Source organism: Palaemon carinicauda, chromosome 10, assembly GCF_036898095.1.
Source record: "Palaemon carinicauda isolate YSFRI2023 chromosome 10, ASM3689809v2, whole genome shotgun sequence".
NCBI classification, from domain to species: domain Eukaryota; kingdom Metazoa; phylum Arthropoda; class Malacostraca; order Decapoda; family Palaemonidae; genus Palaemon; species Palaemon carinicauda.
In genome coordinates this window covers 104,931,367-104,938,866 of record NC_090734.1, presented here as the reverse complement: position 1 = coordinate 104,938,866, position 7,500 = coordinate 104,931,367, and positions in this window count along the sequence as shown.

The window sequence follows — 7,500 nt, the reverse complement described above, 5'->3', positions numbered from 1 at the left end:
TTAACGTGGATTTGTACTCAAAGTCCCTCCAACCGGCAACCTCTGACTTCTATTTCCATATCAGTTTATCCCTAGATGGCTACGTACACCTCCTCACGTCATACCTGGAAGTTTTCCATCAAGAAGTACTTCAAACGCCCACAATTCCTGCAAAAAACGGTATTTATCACCATATCTAGAGGACGGGGCCCCAAGTGTTAGCCAGATTCAGACGTCTGGCACTGGATTGTTTTGCAGCCAATGAACAAACATTCACCAGAATGGGAAAAAATGGCCTTTCCATAAAGACCTCAAGCCCATGATTGTTACCCTTACACATCATTCTGAAGAAAGATGGCTCTCTGCCTTCGTGTGGGGATTACAGGCGCCTGAACATCCTGATAGAATTGGATAACTACCAACTCCTAAACATCAACGACATGACCTTCTACTTGTACAAAAGAAAGGTTTTCTTCACGCTCAACCTCATGAGGGGGTAATTTTTGGACCCCATAAACCCAGAATTCATCCCCAGGATCAAAATCACCACCCCTTTTGGTACATATAACTTCAATTACTCCTGTTTTGGCCTTCATAATGCTGGGGCCACTTTTACAAAGTCTTAAGAAGGTCATCTTAGGGGATCTCCCTTCTGTGTATGTTACATGAACGACATACTTGTGTTCTTTTCCTCCAAAGAGGAATACCTTCATCATCTATACATCTGTAATAGTCACATATAACATGTTTAAAACACATGACGTAATACGTCATTGTGGCTGTAGAAGCTAGCGTGAGATTTGCTGTAGTCAGACAAGATCATAACAGGATGCGATTTGCAGGTCTCAGCAATGTGACATTTTTATGAAGCATAAACACAAATACATACCGTGTGAAAAAGTTGTGTCGCCACCGGATGCAGGTGTCTTCCTAGAGTCCTAGACTAATGTAGAGTTTACATTATGTGTTTAAATGCTGAGATAACTAACTATACGATATATGTGATATCGATATTTTAGCCAGTTCTTATCAATACTTCACCTGGAATGGTCATCCGACCAAAAGTAGCTATACTCCTGTGATGGAGATGTTAGCACTGTTGGTTTTAAAGAATAAACCATTTTAAAGTTAACTGGATTAACTTTACTTCAAGACTCAACATTCCAACAAACATACTCAATGTGTGTTAATAACAGTAGCACACTAATAAATGGTGGCAGCGGTAAAACTCTAAGAATCAGAGAAAGATCTTCAAGAAATCAACAATAAAACTCTAAAACCAGAGAAAGATCTTCAAGAAATCAACAGTAATGAATATACAATTCTGACTAAGTATCATAGTCCTTCGAAGAAGGAAACATTTAATGAATGTTATACATACAAACTGATGAACTGGATCTTCAATCAACATCCTAGGAAACCCAAGGACTGACGTTCAATGCTTACAAAACATATCCAGGAAGCACTACATCCAACGGAGACCGGACCAAATACATTCACCCAAACATCAAGAAAGAGAGAGGATAAGACGACATCACACAAAACTATATAAAGCTAAGTACAATTTTCTTATTCATTTCAGTATTGAGCAGTGAAGTGTAGTTATCACGAGTCGTTCGTCGATTATTAATGGGGTGAGTAGTTTGCTAATCTTCTATTTTCCTTTCATTAAAAGAAACTGTGTTCAACTCCGAATTCTGATCTAGAATTTGTTTCCTCTTTTTGTGCTAATTCCGTTTTTTCTTTTTTTTCAGAAATTCTCGGGAAATATCTTTGTGTTCCGTTTTCTTTCAGAAATTCTCGGGAAATGTCTTGGGATTAGTAGCATTGTTTTGGGGGAATTTTTTTATAATCTTTATCATTGAGTGCTTATGCGTTTAAACAGTGGACGTCTGTATTCATATAGATATTTTTATAGAATTGCAAGGGGTCGAATAGATAGAAAAAGAAATACCGTAATCATGACGCCCCATGTGAGCCCCATCCCTGGACCTAGTGGCGCTGGACAGATAAACCCTCTCCCGATTGTGACGCTTGTAAATGCCAGGTCAGCAATGCTTCCTTTTCAGGGTTGGGTTAATGGGTTCTTGTCTCAAAATGTGGAGTCATGGATTTTATCCGTCGATGCCCATTTAAATGCCAAACAAATCGTAAACCCTTTTGTACCATTACAAGAAGCTAAAAGTTTTATAGATTTTTCCAAGGTGGATGCGAGTGCGTATTTAAGAGGTGTTTCATTTCAAGAAGCAGTTACCTGGGATGATTTCAAAGTTAGGTTACGCGCGGTCTATGGGGGTGAAGAAGCCTTAGATGTAGTATTAACGTTAAGAAATACACTTAATCAAGGCACTATGACTCGGCTTAATGTTATTGAGAGAGCAGCTCTCATAGCTGATAGGCTTAATAGATATCAATATATTTTAGGTAATTCTACTTGGGTTACAAGAGATAAAATCTCCGTGAAAGATTTTTTACAATTAATGTATTTAACTTGCATGACACTTATGTTTCCTGAAGCTTTAGTGCGGTGTTTTGATAAAAAGTTAACGCTTGTAAGCACGGAATTGGATGTATATAAACAGATAAAGAAACACATGTCTAAGTGTCCTGACCTTGATCCCGTGTTAACTCAAGTTTTTGCAAAAAATTAAACAAAGCCACAACAAGTAAATGTAGTTAATAATAGTCAAGTTGCGGGAATGACGTTTTATAATTGCAAACGTCAAGGTCATTTGATCGTGGACTGCAGAACGAAATTTTGTTCGATACATAATAGTTCGACTCATTAATATAGTCAATGCTACTCGCGTGGGACACAACAGAAACCAAGAAATACACAGTCAATTCCACAGTCAGTTCCATATGGAAATAAAAAGAAAAATCCTCATTTTAATAATAAGAAGAAACCGCCAAACGTCAATGTAGTTCAGAATCCGAAACAAACAAACACTTCTTCGAATAACGCTGAGCCTGGGTCGTCAAACCAGACCTCGCAAGGTCAGAATAATTTTCAGACTGTGCAGAGCAAAGCAAATACCACATAATTAACTCCAGTGGGGAAGAGAGTGATATTGGGTCAAGGTCATTCATGTCAACATCAGTAGTTTTGAATAATCAATTTAATGTTTTATCAGATCATTGTGAGGCAATAGATTTTCCTATGAAACACACGGCCGAAATTAAGTAAATCAGTGCATGCTTCCATAGATTTGCAACGAATTCATACAATAATAAACCAAAATGAGTTACGACCAACATTATATGCTGTAAATTTAGAACACAAATCCTTTACGTTATTTTTTACTCTGGTAGTCCACGTAATATCATGGATTTGAGGACATCATTTGTTGTTTTCGAACTTTCCGATAGAAAAATCCGGAGTGAGACTCTCGGGTATAGGAAATAATGAATTAAATGTAATAGGTATATATCATGTTCAGTTCAAGATCGGTATGCGCACGTTTCTCGATACATTTGTTGTTGTACAAAACATTGATATGTATCCAGCTGTAATTATATGATACCCATTTATGGGAAATCAAAACTTTATCTTAGCCCCTGCCAAGCACGGCATGTATATCAAAGGAAAATTCTATAAGTCTTCTAATACCTTAAAATCAGTTTTGGATAAAAAGGGGACGACAAATGTAACCGTAACCTACGTTGAAGAACCAATAACTTTTCTCATTAATAAAGAAATAATATACGCGATCCAGCAGAATTCTCGTTCACCCGTAATATCATCTTGCACGCAATCTATCGAGCCAAACGTACCTTCGAATTTAATAGTGCAAATAAAGAAAACATTACCGGGATCTGGAAAATTGATCCTTTCCGACACTTTGAAAACTCACGTTTTGTCTGTCACACAAGCTATTTATACAGTAGGCTCACATCAACAATGTAATATTGAAGTCTGTAATCATTTAAACAACACTTTAGTAATTTACAAAAATCAACATATCTTGGCTGTAGAAGTTTATAAACATCGTATTCTTACCTTTGCTGAAATCAATCATGCTCAATCAGTTGCGGATGAATCCCTTTTGCAATCTATTAAAAATAAAATCAATAAAGACATTCAAGACGAAGAAATTCAGCAGAAAATTTTTGGACTTTTAACTAAATATCATGATGTTTTTTCCACTACAGATGGATCCTTAGGAAAAACAGATGTGATCGAGCATTAAATAAGGTTAAAGGACAAGCAGAAAACTATCTATGTACCCTCGTACAGACTCGCTATGAAATTCCAGAATGAAATAAATGATAAAGTAGGTAAAATGCTAGAAGAAGGAGTCATTAGGAGATCAAACAGCCCTTATAATTTTCCATTAATAGTTGCACCGAAAAAAGATCGAACATGGCGTATCTGCGTAGACTTCCGTCGTCTAAACGAGGAGACGATCCCTGATCGATTCCCAGTGCCATGTACTGACGATATTTTGTCTTTGTTAGGTCAGAATAAATATTTTACTAGTTTGGACTTACTTAAAGGCTTTCACCAGATATCATTAGAAGAAGAAAGTATCCCATACTCAGCCTTCAGCACAGCCAGGAGACATTATGAATTTTTACGGATGCCTTTTGGTTTACGTTGTGCTCCCATAACATTTACAAGAATGATTAACATAGTGTTTGGAGACTTGCTAGGGGATATATTGCATGCTTATATGGACGACCTTGTAATCTTTTCCAACACCTTAGAAGAACATCTACGTAAATTAGAACTAGTACTACAGAGACTAAGACAACATAACTTAAGGGTAAAGATTAGTAAGTGTGAATTTTTCCAAACAGAATTAATATATTTGGGTTTCATGGTGTCAAGCCAAGCTCTTAAAGTAGTCCATGATAAGGTATCGGCTATCCGTAATTTTCCCATACCCACTAATCTCAAGGGAGAATACAGCAATTTCTGGGTTGTAGTGGATATTACAGGCGTTTTATACGCAACTATTCAATAATAGCCGCTCCTTTAACTGATATTACGAAGAAGGGCGTAGATTTCATATGGTCTGAGCATCATCAACAGGCGTTTACCACCTTGAATGATGAACTGTGTAGTTCTCCTATCTTAAAATTTCCTGACTTCGGTAAGGAATTCTTCATTGTAACAGACGCCTCAGACTTAGGAGTAGGAGGGGTATTGCTTCAGCAATATGATAAACAATTTTTCCCGATAGCTTTTTATTCTCGAAAACTAAGAACTTCCGAAAGTAAGTATGCAGTAATAGACAAGGAAGGGCTGGCTATTGTTATTTCACTAGTGCATTTTAAGTTCATAATATACGGTTATCCCATTAAGGTTCTTACTGATCATAAACCACTAACCGAATTCTTTAAAGGCTTCAACCACAGCCCTAAACGAACTCGGTGGCATTTGATCATTCAAGACTTTGGTGCGAGAATTGGGTATTTACCTGGGAAAGCAAATATCATTGCGGATGCATTATCACGCAACCCCGAGTCATCTTGTACGGAGCCTTTAGCTGAATTAATAGATATATCACATCCATGCCTATTGTTAAAACGATATCTGAACAAGAAGGTTTGGGCTGAAGCGCTGAATTATTACAGACTGAGCAAAGAAAAGATCAGAAATTAGAAATGATTATAAATGCTTTGAATGGCAATCACAAGGAAAAGGGATATATAAAGTATATGCAGCAGAATTATATAACCAAAGATAATATTCTGTGAGGACCGTGACAAGGAAAACCCGCAATACACCACAAGTAACTAACGACCAGGTAGTGGTACCAATCTCACTTATTTCCACATTCATGAATTGGTTGCTTGCAAATCCATTACATGGACACCCGGGGTTCTCTTTAATGTCACAGAAAGCCAAATCATTGTTTTATTGGCATACAATGCTTACAGATATAAAAAAAACACATAGGTAATTGTCTTACGTGTCAGGAAAACAAAGGGCATACGAAAACACCTGTCAGCTTAGGGGCTTATCCCGTGCCCAATCATCCCTTTGAAAGAATACATTTAGATTTGTTAACAGGATTTTACGAGTCAGACAGAGGAAATAAGCACCTCTTAGTAATTGTAGATGCTTTAACTCGATATATAGAACTAATAGCGCTTAAAACTAAAACTGCGATTGAAAGCGCTAGGAAGTTTTACGAGTGTTACATTTGTAAACATGGAATTCCACACATGATAACCTCAGACTCGGGTGGAAAATTTAATAATCACTTTCTTACCTCATTGTGTGAATTCCTTAGCATAAATAAAATAAATAACATGATATATCACCCAGAGTCGAATGTGGGAAGAGCAAATAGGAAGGTTTTAAATATGTTAAGAGTAACACTAGGGGGATCAAAACCCAACTGTGATATTGCAATACCTGCGGTACTGAGTACTCTGAATCATTCATATCATATATGAATTAAAATGTCACCGCATGAAGCATTGTATGGTACCCCAGTTAGAACGCCTTTCCATGTATTAACGCCTACAACTAATTTAACAAATCCTTTAAACGAATGTATAAATGCAAGCAAAAGTCGTTTTGATATCCTTCGAAAGAATTTAGAAGAATCACAAATCATAATGAAAAGGAATCATGATAAAATAGAGAAGCCAACTAAAACATATACCGTGGGCGATAATGTGTACATACTAGTAAATGTACGTAAAGGACTCAATTATATACTAACACCTAAGTTTGAAGGCCCATTTAGCATTTTGGAAACATTAACGGCCAATAGGTTTAGAGTTCAAAACGTATCCCAACCCACTGATGAGAGAATCGTACCATTGGCTCACATAAGAAATAAAAAAAACAAAAAAAAAAGAGGGAAAGAAGTGAGGGAAAGATTTTTATTTGTATGTTAAAAGTTTTCTTCTTAATACAGGATAATTACATACATTTTTCTCGTTACAGGTTTCTAAGATGAATTTTTTGTTGTTGGGAGTGATATTGTTCGTTCAGACATTTTTCTCATGTGGGATGAACTCTAAAACTAAAATTATAGTTGAAAGACAAGAAGAGGTTTTTATTACATCAAATAACGTGGTAGTGGAAATGCGAATGCAAGCAATTTTTCTCCCAGAGAATGACGTCACTAGCTTAAAAAGCGCCATTTCGAGGTTTGCTGTCTCATTAGATGAGTTGCATAGGAGATATTTTCATTTGACTACAGAAAGTTCGCTTGGATCGACACTAAAAGTTGCAGAGATGCTATCTGATGACTTGCAAAATAAGACTTACGAGACAGAATCTTTGGCACGTGACCTTTTGATGTAGACTGTAGGACACGAAAATAAAGAGAGACGTAACCCGTTTATTTTTGCTGCACTAAACATCTTTGGGCCTATTGCAAGTTTAGGTTTAGGAATTTTCAATCGTGTTAAGATTAGTAATCAAAATAAGAAAATTGAGTTCTTGACTCATGAAGATGAATTGATTATGTCAGAACTAAGGAATCAGTTAGCTTCAATCAATCAAATTATGGATTTATTAACCTCTTCCGCACGAACTGTCACCAGAGCGTCAAT